The sequence below is a fragment of the Eumetopias jubatus genome, unplaced genomic scaffold, assembly GCF_037043125.1.
Source record: "Eumetopias jubatus isolate StellerSeaLion01/CBP00866 unplaced genomic scaffold, mEumJub1_p1.0 scaffold_8, whole genome shotgun sequence".
Lineage (NCBI taxonomy): Eukaryota > Metazoa > Chordata > Mammalia > Carnivora > Otariidae > Eumetopias > Eumetopias jubatus.
The window spans coordinates 57,488,148-57,503,970 of record NW_028274814.1 but is presented as its reverse complement, the minus strand read 5'-3'; the positions used below and the strand labels follow the sequence as shown (position 1 = coordinate 57,503,970).

The 15,823-nt window shown below is 41.0% G+C and overlaps 1 pseudogene across 1 annotated transcript in view; it reads left to right on the top strand.

The window, feature by feature from the left end:
* Nucleotides 1-3,182, top strand: part of LOC148163716 (patched domain-containing protein 3-like) — a 46,017-nt pseudogene extending 42,835 nt beyond the window's left edge. Inside the window, exon 5 of the transcript XR_015768832.1 lies at nucleotides 1,468-3,182. The product of XR_015768832.1 is annotated as a patched domain-containing protein 3-like (transcript). The remainder of the gene's footprint in view (nucleotides 1-1,467) is intronic.
* Nucleotides 3,183-15,823: the final 12,641 nt, after the last annotated feature.

Sequence of the window (15,823 nt, the reverse complement as noted above, 5' to 3'; positions counted from 1 at the left end):
AAATAATCCAATCAAGAAATGGGCAGAAGACATGAAGTGACATTTTTCCAAAGAAGACATCCAAATGGCCAACAGACACATGAAAAAGTGCTCCACATCGCTCGGCATCAGGGAAATCCAAATCAAAACCTCATGAGATACCACCTCACACCAGTCAGAATGGCTAAAATGAACAAGTCAGGAAACGACAGATGTTGGCGGGGATGCGGAGAAAGGGGAACCCTCCTACACTGTTGGTGGGAATGCAAGTTTGTGCAACCCCTCTGGAAAACAGTATGGAGGTTCCTCAAACAGCTGAAAGTAGAGCTAGCATACGATCCAGCAATTGCACTACTAGTTATTTACCCCAAAGATACAAATGTAGGATCCGAAGGGGTACGTGCACCCCGATGTTTATAGCAGCAATGTCCACAATAGCCAAACTGTGGAAAGAGCCAAGATGTCCATTGACAGATGAATGGATAAAGAAGATGTGGTATATATACACAATGGAATATTGTGCAGCCATCAAAAGGAATGAGATCTTGCCATTTGCAATGACGTGGACGGAACTGGAGGGTGTTATGCTGAGTGAAATAAGTCAATCAGAGAAAGACATGTATCATATGACCTCACTGATATGAGAAATTCTTAATCTCAGGAAACAAACTGAGTGTTGCTGGAGTGGCAGGGTGGTGGGAGGGACGGGGTGGCCGGGTGATAGACATTGGGGAGGGTATGTGCTATGGTGAGCACTGTGAATTCTGCAAGACTGTTGAATCACAAATCTGTACTTCTGAAACAAATAATGCAACATATGTTAAGAAAAAAGAAAAAGAAGAAAATAGCCGGAGGGGAAGAATGAAGGGGAGTAAGTCAGAGGGGGAGATGAACCGTGAGAGACGATGGACTCTGAAAAGCAAACTGAGGGTTTTAGAGGGGAGGGGGGTGGGGGGATGGGTTAGTCTGCTGATGGGTATTAAAGAGGGCAAATTCTGTGTGGAGCACTGGGTGTTATGCACAAACAATGAATCATGGAACACTACATCAAGAACTAATGATGTAATGTATGGTGATTAACATAACAATAAAAAATTTTAAAAAATGTTTTATGAGGGAAAATGGTCTCTCAAGTAATCCAGTGGAATCAAAGATACACTGCTAATCCTGCTTCGACTGACACCCACAACAGTTTCCTGACTCGTCATTAAAACACCCTACATGAGGACTAGGAGTAGAGCATCCTGTGCTAGGTACAAATAACGGGAGTACGTACAAAGCACAGAGTTGTTACAGAGGAAGGGGTGAATTCTGTGGTGGATTCAGAGGCAACCAGAGAAAGCAACTGGGAAAATAGTATCAAAGCACAGATTGGGCAAGATAAATAAGACCCCTTCTAAGAGATGGACAAAGACGATGGTTTGAGTTTATGTGTTTAGTTTTTAATGGGTATTAATATGCATGAAGATTGTTTCCCTTTTTTAACAGGTGTTGCGGTTGACGATAGGTTCATAATGATTTCTGCCTGGCAGAAGACTAGCCTCGTGGATAACACAAAACAGCGGCTGTCCAGTGTCTATTCCAAAGTGGCGGTGTCGATTACAATCACCACCATCACCAACGTCCTAGCCTTCTATACAGGGATTATGACCTCTTTCAGGTCCATACAATACTTTTGCATCTATACGGGAACAACCCTGCTCTTTTGTTATTTCGATAACATCACCTGTTTCAGAGCATTTATGGCTCTGGATGGTAAAAGAGAAGGAGTCTGTCTACGCTGGTTGAAAAAGCCAGAAACTCCTGACCAAAAATGTTCCTCACTGAAAAGGTCCTGCTGTCTCCCATGTGACTCTCTCCCGGATGAACAAGAAACTGATATCCATCCGATGAATTTGTTCTTTTGAGACTGTTTTGGCCCTTTTCTCACAAGCACTGAGTCCAGAGTTTTTGTAGTGCTTATATATATTTTGTACATCATAAGTAGTATCTATGGGTGTTTCCAAGTGCAGGAAGATTTAGACCTTCGAAATTTGGCAAGTGACGATTCCTACATCACACCATGTTTTAATGTAGAAGAGGATATTTTTTGGATTATGGTCCCAGGGTTATGGTTGTTGTTACTGAAACTCTTGACTACTGGGATAAAGATGCTAGGCAAAAACTGGAATTACGTCTGGCAGATTTGGAAAACAGTGACTATGTAGATAAAAATCTCACAGAGTTTTGGTTACGAGAGTATGTGCAGTATATGGAAAACAGCAAGCAAGATGTAAATGATAAGGATATTTTATGAACGGCTTGCCCAATTTTTTAACACGTTTTCCACTTTTTGTGTCTGATACTAATATTTCATCGTCACATGAAATCATTTCTTCCCGGGGCTTCGTTCAGACCGTGGGTGTTTCTTCTTCAGCCGATGAGAAGAAGGTGTTATCCCAGTTACGAAGCAGAGCTGAAAAGTGCGAAATCCCCCTAATGGTGTATAACCAGGCATTTGTATATTTTGATCAGTATACCCCCGTATTGGAAAACACTGTTCGAAATGTCATTGTTGCATCAACTGCTATGTTCGTTGTTTCCTTATTGTTAATTCCTCATCCACTGTGTTCCTTGTGGGTAACTTATGCTACTGCATCTGCGATTGTGGGAGTAACGGGTCTCCTGGCATTCTGGAATGTCAGTCTCGATTCCATATCCATGGTTAATCTTGTCATTTGCATAGGGTTTTCTTTCGATTTTTCTGCACACATTTCTTAGGCATTTGTTTCCAGCTCTAAGCCGTCAGTAAACCAAAAAGCAATTGAGGCAGTGTATGGGCTAGGCTACCCACTGTTACAAAGTGCACTTTCAACAGTAATAGGGGTGTGTGTTTTATCTGCAGCTAAAGCATACATCTTCAGGACATTTTTTAAGATGATGTTTCTTGTTATGGTATTTGGGGCTGCTCATGGCCTAATTTTTATTCCAGTATTCTTAACCTTTTTTTTGAAGGTCTGTTTGAATATCCACTAACAAATCAAAGACTAATTATAAAATTCCTGATTGTCACACTCCAATCTGATAACAGGGCACTATTAGAAATAGTCAATAAACTAATAACAAAGGCATGTTTCCTTGGCTTGGAAATCCCATTTAAATTGTTATTGAAAATATCCTGGAAAAATCATTTAGGCTTACATTAAAATATCTTTACTAAATTAGGAAGTGTTGTCATCTTTATTACGGTCTATACAATCATTCATAAGGTATGACTTTCTAATTATTTTTTCCTTTTGTTTCATTGTTAGAAGTTTCTGCCTGAAATTCAAATATTTTATGCATTATAATATAAATGGAATATTATTTTCATTGTACTTCCTAGATCATTAATATGTAAAAGTATAACTTATTATTTATTCTTCCAGTCTGGGGGCTTCGTATGCATTTTCTTAACGGTGTATCTTGATAAAATGAAATTTTTAAAGTTTTGAAATCCAATTTATCATTTATCATAAAAAAATGGTCAGTGTTTTCTGTGTCGTCTCTAAGAAGTCTTTGCCTATTCCAAGATTACAAAAAAATCCATCTATGATTTCTTCTCAGAGCTCATAATTCTAATTTTACATTCAGGTCTATGATCCATAGATCTGTATTTGTTGAGACGTGTGGATAGAGGTTCATTATCTTCCCATAATAGTTACCCATTCAGTTTTCCAGCATCATTAGTAAAAAGACTACATTTTCAGCATAGGATTAATTTGGCACCTCTGTCAAAGAATCAGCTGACAGTTTATGTGTGGCTCTATTTCTGGGCATTGATCTGTTTGTCTATCCTAAAGCCAATACCACAGTGCCTTGATTATTGAACCTTTATATTAAATCTTGAAATTAGGTTGTATAATAGGTCCAGCATTTTTCTTTTCCAAATTATTTTGGCTAGTCTTCGTTCTCCCCATTTAGATACTAATTTTAGAATCACTTGTCAATTTATCAGAAAGCCTTCCGGGTTCATGACTCGGTTATAGTGAATTACAGATCAGTTGGGGGAAAATAGGTATCTTAGCCATTTGGAATCTTCTAATCTGTGAACATGGTTTACCTTTCCATTTATTTGTGTCTTCCTTAATTTCCCTCAGGAATATCTTATAGGTTCAGGTTGATTTACTTTCCAAGTATTTTTATCTTTATGGCATTGTAAATAAATTTGAATTCCTTTTCCATTTTGTTTTTACTACTACATAAAAATACAATTGATTTCAACATACCTAAATTATATTGTGTAACCTTATTAGGTTCATTTATCAGTTCTTGTAGATCCTTGTAGTTTCTTTAGCAGGTTTTATCTGTGCAATTACGTAAAGGTCACATAAAGGCCATTTTATTTCTTCTTATATAATCTTTATCTCTTACTTGACTCATTGCAGTGGCTTAAAACATCCAGTAAACTGTGGGAAAGCACACTAAAGGCAGATCTCATTGCCTTGTTCCCAACTCTAGAGGAAATGTTCAAAATTTCATCATTAAATATGATGATGACCTTGAGGTATTTCATAGTTGTTTCTATCAGATGGGGGAAGTTCCTTTCTCCTAGTTTGCTAAGATGTTTTACCATGGATGGGTATTGAATTTTGTCAAATAATTTTTGTCCATCTCTTAAGATTATCATGTTATTTTTTCTATTTTAATCTGAGAATGTGGCAATTTATGTTGAATGACTATTTAGTATTTACACCAACCTTGCATTCCTAAGATGACTCACATTTGGTCATGGCATATTAGTGTTTTCATCTATTACTGTCTTAGTTTTATCATATTTGTTTATCATATCATTATCAAACAATGATATTTGTTCCTATGATCACGAGGGATATTGGTCTACAGTTCCCTTTTCTTCTAATGTCCTCCTCAGGTTTTGATAACAGGGTTATGCTACCCTCAGGGAATGAGCTGGTAAATAGTCCTCTTCTATTTTCTGAAATATATGATGTATGGTTGATATAATTTCTTACTTAAATGTTTGGTAGAATTCACCAGTGAAGTCATCTGGGCACAGAGTTTTTCTGAAAAGGCTTTGTTTTTTTTTTTAATTTAAAATTCACGTGTGAATTTCTAGCCCTCTCCAATCACATATCCTTCTCATCTCCAACTTGCTAAGTTGGCTCCTGGGTTAGAGCATGTAGGCTGGGCTCCGCAGCTTCTCCGGTTCTCTGATTAGGCTTCCTGGTTGGGCGGGACTGTGGGCTATATTCTGCAGTAGACAGGCTTTGAATTTGCTTCCCAGCCTGGGTGTGGTGACAGAACCGGCTCCAAGGCTGGTGTGACTGGCCGGATGGGTCCATGAATCAGGCAGAACTTGCCACCAAGTTCCCTGACCCGACCGGCCACTGGCTAGCTCTGGAGATCGGCAGAGCCACTGGCTGGGCTCTCTGTGCAGCTACTACTATATATGGGTCTGTAGGATTGTCTATGCATCGTCCCAGGTACTCTGATTAGGCTTCCTGTTCTGGCAGGACGGAAGGCTATATTCAGCATTAGGCAGGGCTTTGAGCTCGCTTTCCTGCCAAGGCTGAAGGATTGAATGGGCTCCAAGGTGTGTATGGTTCATTTACCGGGGACATAATCAACCTGAGCTGCTCCCTGGCCAGACAGGGCCACCAAATCAGCTCTGCAGATGGGCAGAGCCACTGGCTACAATATCTACTTGGTTGCTCCTGCAAGGAAGAATGCTGTTGGCCAAGATCTGAGCACTAGTTGCTGTAAACCCTACCCCAACTCCTCCATCTCAATCTGATCCCCAGGGTTCAAGCCTCATAGATTTCCCCTACGAGCCTTGTGAGGCAAGACCCAAGTGGGCCCTCCAGGAAGCATATCCCACAACGCTGGGAGAACTAGATGTTCATCTTGGGCTCTTTTTCCCCCCCACTGGAGAAACCATAGGCCCAGGGGAGGGGAAGGAGGGGGGTGCCTCTCAGTGCCTCGCTGTGCTGGCCTGGGGAGGGGTGATGTAATCAGAGTACAAGGGCTCCTCTCAGCCTTCTAATCCAATCCATTTTTAGTCTCTGTGTTCTGGGATGGGGGGGCCCTCAGCCCTATCCCCATGTTCTGGGATTTTCAAATGGTGTCTTGCCTATGGAAAGTTGCTAGTTGTTCTTGTGAAGAGGACAGCAGTTGGGAACCACTGTGTTGCCCTCTTGATGCCGTCACTCCCCGCCATGTCTGGTTTCATCTTTAGACCATGCTTTCCTAACAGTTCTTTGGATTTGATCTTTTCCTAGAGCCATTTCTTAATTTTAGCATTGTTTGCTTTCAAACCTAGCAGTTGCTTGTGTTTAACAACTTTTTCTCTAACTTCTCTCTCTCTCTCTCTCTCCTTTACGTTGTGCAAAAAACTGCAAAAGGAAGTCAGACTGCACCTGCAACCTCCTGCCCGAAAAGATTCTTAGTTTAATCATCCAGCTGATTCAGTGCCTTTTCTAGTTCCCACGATACATCAGTATTGTGCGTATCGACAGTGCCTCTCAACTTTTTGCCACCATATAGCAGGGATTCTCTTTTTCCCAGTCTCCAATCATATTCTTCTCACTTACCGCCTCCGTGGCAGCCTCCTCAAGGGCCACAACGTCGTTAATAGTAACCTCAAGGCCTTTTGCCTTTCACCAAAAGTCCCCTTAAGATGTTCCAGCTTTTCCCTACTTGCTCAGTCACTCCTACATTTTGGGGGTTTTGTTATAGTAGCAGTACCAATGTCTATATTAATTCTCTATTGTTCCTTAACAAATTATCCCAAAACTCAGTGGCACAAAACAATAATCACATTTATTATCTTTCATATTTTCTGTGGTTAAGGAACTGGGGAATGGCTTTGATTGGATGCACTGTCTTGCAGTGCTCGTGAGATTTAGTCAGACGTCGGTTGGGGATGCATATATCTGAAGGCTTGACTGGAGTGGGAAGAAGATTCATTTTCAAGGTGGCTAACTCATGGGCATGGCAAGTTGGGTTGCCTATTTTGTGAAGGTCTCAGTTCCTCTCCATCTGGGCCTCATTACAGGGTTGCTCATGATGTGGCTGCTGGCTTCTCCCAGAACAAGGGATCCAATTGTCCTTTTGTCCTAACCTAGAATGTCACATGGCGCACCGCTAATGCACTCTATTGGTCATACCAACCCATTCTAACTCAATGTGCAAGGAGACTAAAGGATATGACTATCAGGAGGTGATGATAATTGAGAGCCATCATTGAGCCAAGCTACTCTTTACCATTGTGGATTTCTACCAGAGTTGTGGGTCATATTTTCCTCCTTTGCATGCCTAGTACTTTTGTATTTGATGTTGGACCTTGTAGAGTATATATGTTGAGTACTAAATTTCCTTGCTTCCTTTATTTTATTTTATGTTATTTTATTTTTTAGAGACTTTATTTATTTATTTGACAGAGAGAGACACAGCGAGAGAGGGAACCCAAGCAGGGGGAGTGGGAGAGGGAGAAGCAGGCTTCCCGCTGAACAGGGATCCCCATGCGGGGCTCGATCCCAGGACCCTGGGATCATGACTTGAGCCGAAGGCAGAGGCTTAACGACCGAGCCACCCAGGCGCCCCTCTTTGCTTCCTTTAAATACTATTGGACTTTGATCTGACAGGAAGTTGTTTCTATAGCAGGTTGATCCTTTCAAGACTTGTTTATAAGCCTTGTTAGGGCAAGTCTAGAGTAGACTTTAGTCCCAGGGCTAGTTGTGCCATAGTATGAGGCAAAACTCTCTGGAGTTTCTCCTGACAGCCCCAGGGTGGACTCTGCAGTCTGGCTGTTCAAAATTTAACCGTCCCCCAGCTCTGGATTAGCTTGGGCAACTTTCCAGCATCTATTTCTCTAATTATGTTTTGCCTAAGCTCGTGGAGTTTTATCCATGCATGCGTGGTTAAGTATTTAGGGACAGACTCTGGCCAGGCTTTGCCTGACTTCAAAGAACTTCATCGTCCACATATGTGACTGGGGATTTGAGGACAAACTGCAAGGAACCCCGTGCACATTTCTGAGGCACTTTATCGCTAGAGCTCTCTCTTCCCTGGCACTCAGCCTCACATATTTCGGCCACCTCATCCCCGCTAAACTCTGCTTGGTCTCCTCGACTTAGAGAAAATGTTATGCTTTGCTTAGATTCTCCTTCCCGGGCTGCAGTCTGGAAAATGTCTCTAAGGAGGCCAGAGAACCGGGTTCTATGGTTCACGTCATTTGTTTCCCTTTTTCCAGGGATCATAGTCCTCCACTGTTTACTGCCCGGTTTCTGAAGACAGTTGCTCAACACATTTTGTCTTGTTATTTCCAATAAGAGGACAGTCTTTCAATTACCTCATCGGAGCTGGAAACAAGTCCCCTATCTTTTTTCCTATTTATGTCATTCATTTTTGCTATCTAAGTTTACAGTTTGGGTTCACTCTAGTTCATCTCCTTGAAGTAAGCTTTGAAGTAAATTAATTACATGGGACTTCAATATATCTGGAAAATCCCTTTTCTCCCTCAATAAATCAATAGCCATATAATGCGAAAAATGATCTTACAATTCCCTTGATTGTCTCTTAAACTCTAAAATAACAACAAAAAGACTTTGCTTTAACAAAGTAAATAGGTTTTCAAGGAAATTGCAAAAGAGACTGATACATATCCTATGCCAATGGCCCAGGAAGTTCAGAAAAATTCTTCCATATAACACTTTTGCCTTCAAATTCCAAAGAATACATCACCACTATGAATAATATCCTTTTATGCTGCAAATCTGCAAGATAAGATGACTCTCACCCTCTATTCCCACCCCTCCCCCCAACTTTTTTCCTTTTCTTTATGGAGAAAAATCCTTGAGGTGATTTAAGTATAACTTTGTCAGTTAATATTTGTCAAAGTATATAGTCATACTGTCTAAAGTTAAAGAATTTGTTGACCATATAAGTATCAAACTGTAGGGGCGCCTGGCGGGCTCAGTCAGTAGAACATGTGACTCTTGATCTCAGGGTTGTGAGTTCAAGCCCCATGTTGAGTGTAGAGGTTACTTAAAAATGAACATTTTTTTTTAAAGTATCAGCTGAGAGTAACTTTGGAAAAAAGAGATAATCAAATTATGACACCGCTATACTTATAATGAAGAACATACAAGCATTTAAAATTATCATTTTGATTTGATACTCAGTCCACAACTGATATCTGTTATTGTTTTATATATATGTACATATGTATGTATGTATACATACACACACATGTATGTATGTATATGTGTGCGTATGTGCACACATGATACATAATAGAATACTTATTATCTGACGCTGTGCAGAGGAGAGCGGATATTCCTGGCAACTGTAGATTTAAAGTGATCTTGTTTATGTTTCTAACGTTAATAGAGAATATGAGCATTCATTTTCTCTTTTTGCATAGATAATTGAAAAGAATATATTCTTTTCTTCAAAAAGAGAAAGGCTTTAAGAAATCTAAAGTTCAAGTTTTTCTCAGAGGGCATCTGACCTGACTCACAGTGGAATTATTATGGACTTCATCTTTACTCTGCACGGACAATGCCCTGAGACAGAAATCTTCAGCCCAGATTTTCTTCGAGAGGCAGGGCAGGGATTGCAAATGGAGTCCGAATCCAGGAAGAGCCATTACGACCACATTGCTTGTTAGGCATTTCAGTCCTGATAAGAAGAACAGACTCAGAGAATGAATATCCGACTAAAAGAGGGAGGGTAAATGAGAGGCGGTTGTTAACACTTCTTTCTTTTTGACAACAGTAATAATAAATCTCCTTTCTAGTGTTAAAAGCCTGCAATCTGTTCATTCATTTCACAAATATTTTTTTGAGCATCTGGATTGCAATTACCATGAAGTCCAGCAGGATAACGTGAGACCTCATCACTAGATAGGAATGTGTGTGTACATACATACACCAGTTAGTGTCTGTGTGTGTGTCCACATGTGTTGGTGGCAGGGCAGGAAATTGCCACAGCGGTTCATGAGCAAACTGCAGGGGAAATGAAAGCTTATTCTTATAAGTATATCAACATACAATAACGTGGAAAGTAAATTTAGGTAAAGGAAGTGCAGTACTCCTACATATTATCGATCATGATTACTGTTTTCTTCTCTTTTCTAAAATGGCTTGGGATCGGCATCAACTTTCTGGGTATCAACAAAGAAATTGATTTTGAATTATAAAGTATGTACCTTATTTTAACAGAATTTATTAGATTTAAGGGTTCACTTACTTTTAGTAAGTAGAAAAGCAATTAAAAAAAAAAAAAACACTGACACTCCAGGGAGACTCCATAATAAAAAGCCCACACCTCATTATTTTGCCATAACAAAAGTCTTCACTCACTGGAAACGCCAAGCCCTCCAGATCTTCAGCACACTCTGGCATGTTGAAGGAGACTCTTATAAATGCAGGAATCTCTAGGAGTACTACCTTTTGGAAAGTAGAAGAGAAAAAGGAATTCCATAATGTGACACAACAAAATCCAACCAAAGGGACATTTTTCTCAAGTCTGCTGTGATATCTGTGCCCTGAACATTTGTGGAGAATCAGCCTATCAGACACTACAAAGTACGTGGAGGTAGATTGACTGTAGGGATATACGAAATCCAGTATCTAGCAACAGAGAAATATAGCAAAAAGCATTGGCGTGTGTTTTCAGGCAAAATAAGTGATTATGTTTTGTACAGACATGTCAGATGTCCAGAGCCTGCCTTAAGGGTTTCAGAACGGTACATTTTTTTCATCCTCTGTTGTAATGTTGGCCCAACAAAATAAAACTCACACACTTAAAGTTTCAGGTTGACTAAGCCCATATGACAGTTAACTCATTCAAATAATAACCATCATCAACAATGATGAGGACAATCACCTAGGTCATGATGTTAAAAGACCTTGAAGAAAATTAATAAAATGAAATAAATAAGTTTTCTTCCTCCAAAATAAAAACTATATTCCAGGTGTTAAACTGCTATGGAAATCATAAAAAAAAAATGTTAATAGGAAAAACACACAACCCATCAATAAAAACCTAAAGCCAAATAATCTTGAGCCAAGAATCAATTGCAAGCCATGATAGAGCTATTGAGGTTTTTTAAAAGTCATTTATTGAAGAAACAGATATTTGGCATAGAGATGGCCGAGCCTAAAACAATCTTAGTAGGTATGCCTAGTTTTTGAATAGATGCTTCCAATAGAGGTAGCAGTCAGTAATCCCTCTTACTTTCTCTCTCTCTCTTTCCTCTCTCTCTCCTTCTCTTTCTCTCCCTCCCTGTCTCTCTCTCTCTCTTCTTCCCTCCCTCTCTCTCTCCCTTTCTCTCCCTCCCTCCCTCTCTCTCTCTCCCTCTCTCACCTTCCCTCTCCCCCATCTCTCTCTCTCTCTCTCTCACACACACACACACACACACACACACACATGCGTGCACAAGATTGCAAACTAGATCCCCAAATATATTAATCCTTTAAGGTTTTCCTTTCCATTATTCTCTTTCTGCTGAGTTATTTTCCCCACAATTATTTTCTCAAGAGATATTCTCTGAACTAGGCAACCAATGAAATCCTATAAATATACACCCACATAGAGAAACACAGACTTTTGTCCCTCGGTTTTTGCCTCCTACCCATACTGGTTCTCTCTCTAAAGCAGTCTTTTATAATGTTATTCAAATAACAGGCCACCAGATATGGTTGCCTCTCAGAGCGCACCTGTGTCTTTCATCAACTCTAATGGAAATTCTGGGAGCAGCCTACCGCTGCTAGGTTCAAGAGTCAAAGAGGGGACAGGGTTTTATGAATTTTTCAGATTGCTGACCAAGAAACATAGTTCATTTCCTACATTATCGACACCATTTAAAAGTGAAGGTCATAATATTTCTGGAACAGAAATTTGGTAACTTTAAAAATAAACAATAGCTTACTTTTATTTCAACACTTTCTCTGGTGTTTAAAAGGAAATACATTATCGAGGCCTTTTGCCAACAATTTGTTGGTAATAAAATGAATAAAAGCCAGTGTGTTGCATAATTCCTTTGCCAGTAAGGAATGAATAAATATAATCTATAATTTCAATACCCTATTCTTTTTTTATTTTTTAAAGATTTTATTTATTTATTGGACAGAGAGATACAGCGAGCCAGTGAGGGATCACAAGCAGGGGGAGTGGGAGGGGGAGAAGCAGGCTTCCCGCTGAGCAGGGAGCCCGATGTGGGGCTCGATCCCAGGACCCTGGGATCTTGACCTGAGCAGACGCTTAACAACTGAGCCGCCCGGGCACCCCTCAATACCCTTTTCAACACTAGTTACAGATTTTCCATACCACTGGTGGCTTATTCCATCCTCACACAGACAAATGCATACAAGACAAGCCATTGTCCCCACAGCACTTTCTTATTATCTTGCTGAAATGTGGTGAAATGCTTTACAGTTTCAGGTGACTTCAGGAATGTGGAGAAATACTTTGCCCATTCCCTGAGAAAAAGCTTCGTTATTTTCTTCATATGAATTCTGCTCCCAGTGATTGACTCGTGTATTAGCGTTTTGAGACCAAAAACTTTTCACAGACTGTTTTTCTAGGGTAAAGCTTTACTTATCACAGTCTGTGTTTTCTTCACTCAGGCCCCATTGCCACTGGTTAGAAGGAATAGGTGATTTTGGAAAGTTTCTAATCAACAATGGCTACTTGCCTCAATTTGGCTAAGGCATCCTCCTCTGACCGAAGGAAGAATCTTCAAATCACCGATGGCTGGCAGCCCCAAAGGGTGCATAGATGAAGATCCAAGATCAACTTAGGGTATGCTGTGCTGTATATTACTTTACCACATTTCTCCTGGGTCAGCTGTGCGGGGAAGCAGTTGGGTGTACTTACAAATAAAGTTTGAAGGTACCTAGATTTCCATGTACCCATTCAGAGATGCAGAGATGATAACCCTGCCTGTGCCTTTTGAAAAGAGCAGCGGTAGTCATCCTACTTAAGGAGAATCACAAGGGCCTTCCTCCCTTTCAGTCACCTCCTCTCCTGGCCATCTCCCGCCATGGACCCACCCAGACCAAAGCCACTGTATACAGAGACAGCGCCCATCCCTAAGACAACAAATTGTCTTCTGTACTGCCACAGTGACCCTGTTTCATTTCCTAAAGATCAGAGACCAACTCCACTTTGGACTGGTGCAACAAATCCCCAGGACAAAATGGCAAAACCGAAAGCGAAGTTTCGTCCTATGTTTAGTCCCAATTATGAGACACAAATCTTGACATACTCCTGCCTGTGCTTGTGACATTTGACAGGTAAGAGTCTCCTCAAGTCGGGGTTATTTATTTTAAGCTATAAATGTGACATCTTGTGGGTTCTTCAATGTCAATGGATATAGCTATTTAAATACAAATTATTATACTGAAGGTAATATTGTGAAAAAATGAATAAGGCGGGAGCCTGACCTCCCAAGATACAGTTTGAGCCTTTAGACTTAGTAACTCCCAGAAACTTAGAAACCCAAGTTTGAGAAACACTGCATTTAAAATTAAAAGTTGTCCTTTAGAGAACCATTCAGCACAAAGTCGTTCGTGAGGACAAAGGAATACGCCCAGCACTGACATCAGCGAGGGGAAAGGGGTAGGGGGTTGTGTCTGTTCTTGCCTTCCTCCTCTCCTCCACTCCTCCTCTCCCATCCTGCTGCTGTCTCCGAGAAGGGGTGCGGTCCCCGTCACTGTCGTTCCTCTAAAATAGCTGTTGTTCACTCTGTTAAGGCAGGTTTTGTCTTGGGTCTCCTTGGTGGAGTTTTTGCATCCCCCAACGCAGATGCTCTTGCAGCTGACTTCTTTTAAAATCCCCTTTGTGGTTCACACCACACAAACTCCTGTTGAGGTCCCCTGCCCTCCAGAGAGGGACCCGTCTGTTCACTCAAGCACATCTCGTTCGTCTGTGCAATATCCTCCAGCCCATGAAATCACATACCCTTCCTTCCCAAATGGCATGTTTTTCTGCTGCCCTTCCTCTTTGCGGCGCTGATGGATTAACTCCTGCCAAACTCCGGCCTTTAGAATTCTTAAGGCAAGAGTCATGCAAGAGTCTCTCCACCAGGAGGAGAGAGGAAAAGCCACTCACAGGCTCACATGCACTCACATACGTATGTATTCCTGATGTATGTCAAAGAAAACTTCAAGAAATCTTTATTCCTTTTAGACTGTTGGAAATTACCGTCCCTACACTTTATGGATGCAATGAGGATTCTATCACCCACTGTTCTCAGCTGAAATTCTGTGAAAACAGGGAAAGCAACATTCCCTTTCTACTTCACAGGCCTGGAAGTTATCGTAAAGCAAAAATGAGACCGGAATTCTTCATACATAAAGCATTCACTGATACAGAGGAAAAACCACTGGACAAGCAAGAACATCACCATTCACACACTGTCTCCGTGTCTTCCCAGCTGCACTCCTGGGTAAGAGTAGCTTTACCTCAGTAAACTTCCTGTTACTCAGCTAGAAAATGAAAAACACACATATACACATACATCTAGAGTATCTGGGACAGGATATCTAGACTATTTAGAACAATATCTCCCTTATCATCAAATCGAATGCTACAAATTAAAGCATTTTATGAGAAAGACATTGCTAAATCATCACCTCCTTAAATGCAGGGACCACGTCCCATTTCCATTTCCATAGCAAGGGCTCAAATGTTCACCAAATGGATAAGTTTTTGAATGAACTTAAAGTGGAAGACATACTAAGACGGCAAGGATGTGAGTGACACCCAAATACCTCTGCGTCCTAATGCCCAGAACTCGTGACTAGGCTTTGTTGCGTACAGAAAGAGAGTTAAGGTTGCAGATGGAATTAAGATTGCTAACCAGCTGACCTTAAGACAGGTAGAGTGTCCTGGGTTATCCAAGTGGGGCCAATGTAATCTCCAAGCTCTTAAAGGTGGAAGAAACCATGACAGGCTGGGAAATTTTTCAGTGCTTGCCATACCCCAATTTTTCTTTCACCTGCAATGAAATTGATGAAAGTGGTTAATTTTCAGTTTCATTCCTGAAACACAGCCCTACAAGATTCTGTCCCGTGATGGGTATACTCTATCCGTATATGCATGCAACAGCAGAAGGAAACTGAAGCACATGATGTTTTGCCAAATTCTTTGTTGCACACGTACAAACATGTGCGTGTGTGTGTGTCCGGCAAATTGCGCATGCCTACCCAGCCACATCAGTGAGGAGAACTAGCCTGTGGCCCAGAGCTTTCTATCTTTCTTCCCTGCCATACTCAGCATGTCTCTCATCTGCAGACTAGTTCCCATTGTCACAAGCTGGCTGCAGCCTTCTCAGGACCCCATTCAGACACAACAGCACTGAGCAGAAGGAGAGGGACCGTTCATCCGTGTGCCTCTGATAATAAGAGAAGAGCCTTTTCTCCAAGAACCCGAAGGCTTCTCACATCTCACTGGGCAGAAATACAGGGACATGCCCACATCAGATTCAATAACTGACAAGGATACTGGATCGCAATGACTGGCTTAGATCAATTAGAATTTATTGCCGGGGCCTGGATAGTGTGTCTTTCTCAAGTCACATGAGTTGGGGCTACACACTGGATTACAATAAAGGCTCTACAGCAGGAGAAAAGGTAGGAACAGCTTTTAGGTAGGCAAACAAGATTTTTTTTTCTGGTAACACTTCTTGAAACTTCGACATGCTTCCCAACGTGTAGGGAAGAACACCAACTGCAATTGTCCACGGCCAATCTTAGATCATCTCGACTAGCCTATAATGCTATCCCATCCCAGGAAGAGTGTGAAACTTCACTTGAAACGGTGCTAAATTAACTGATTCCATTTAGTCTGCTTTTTA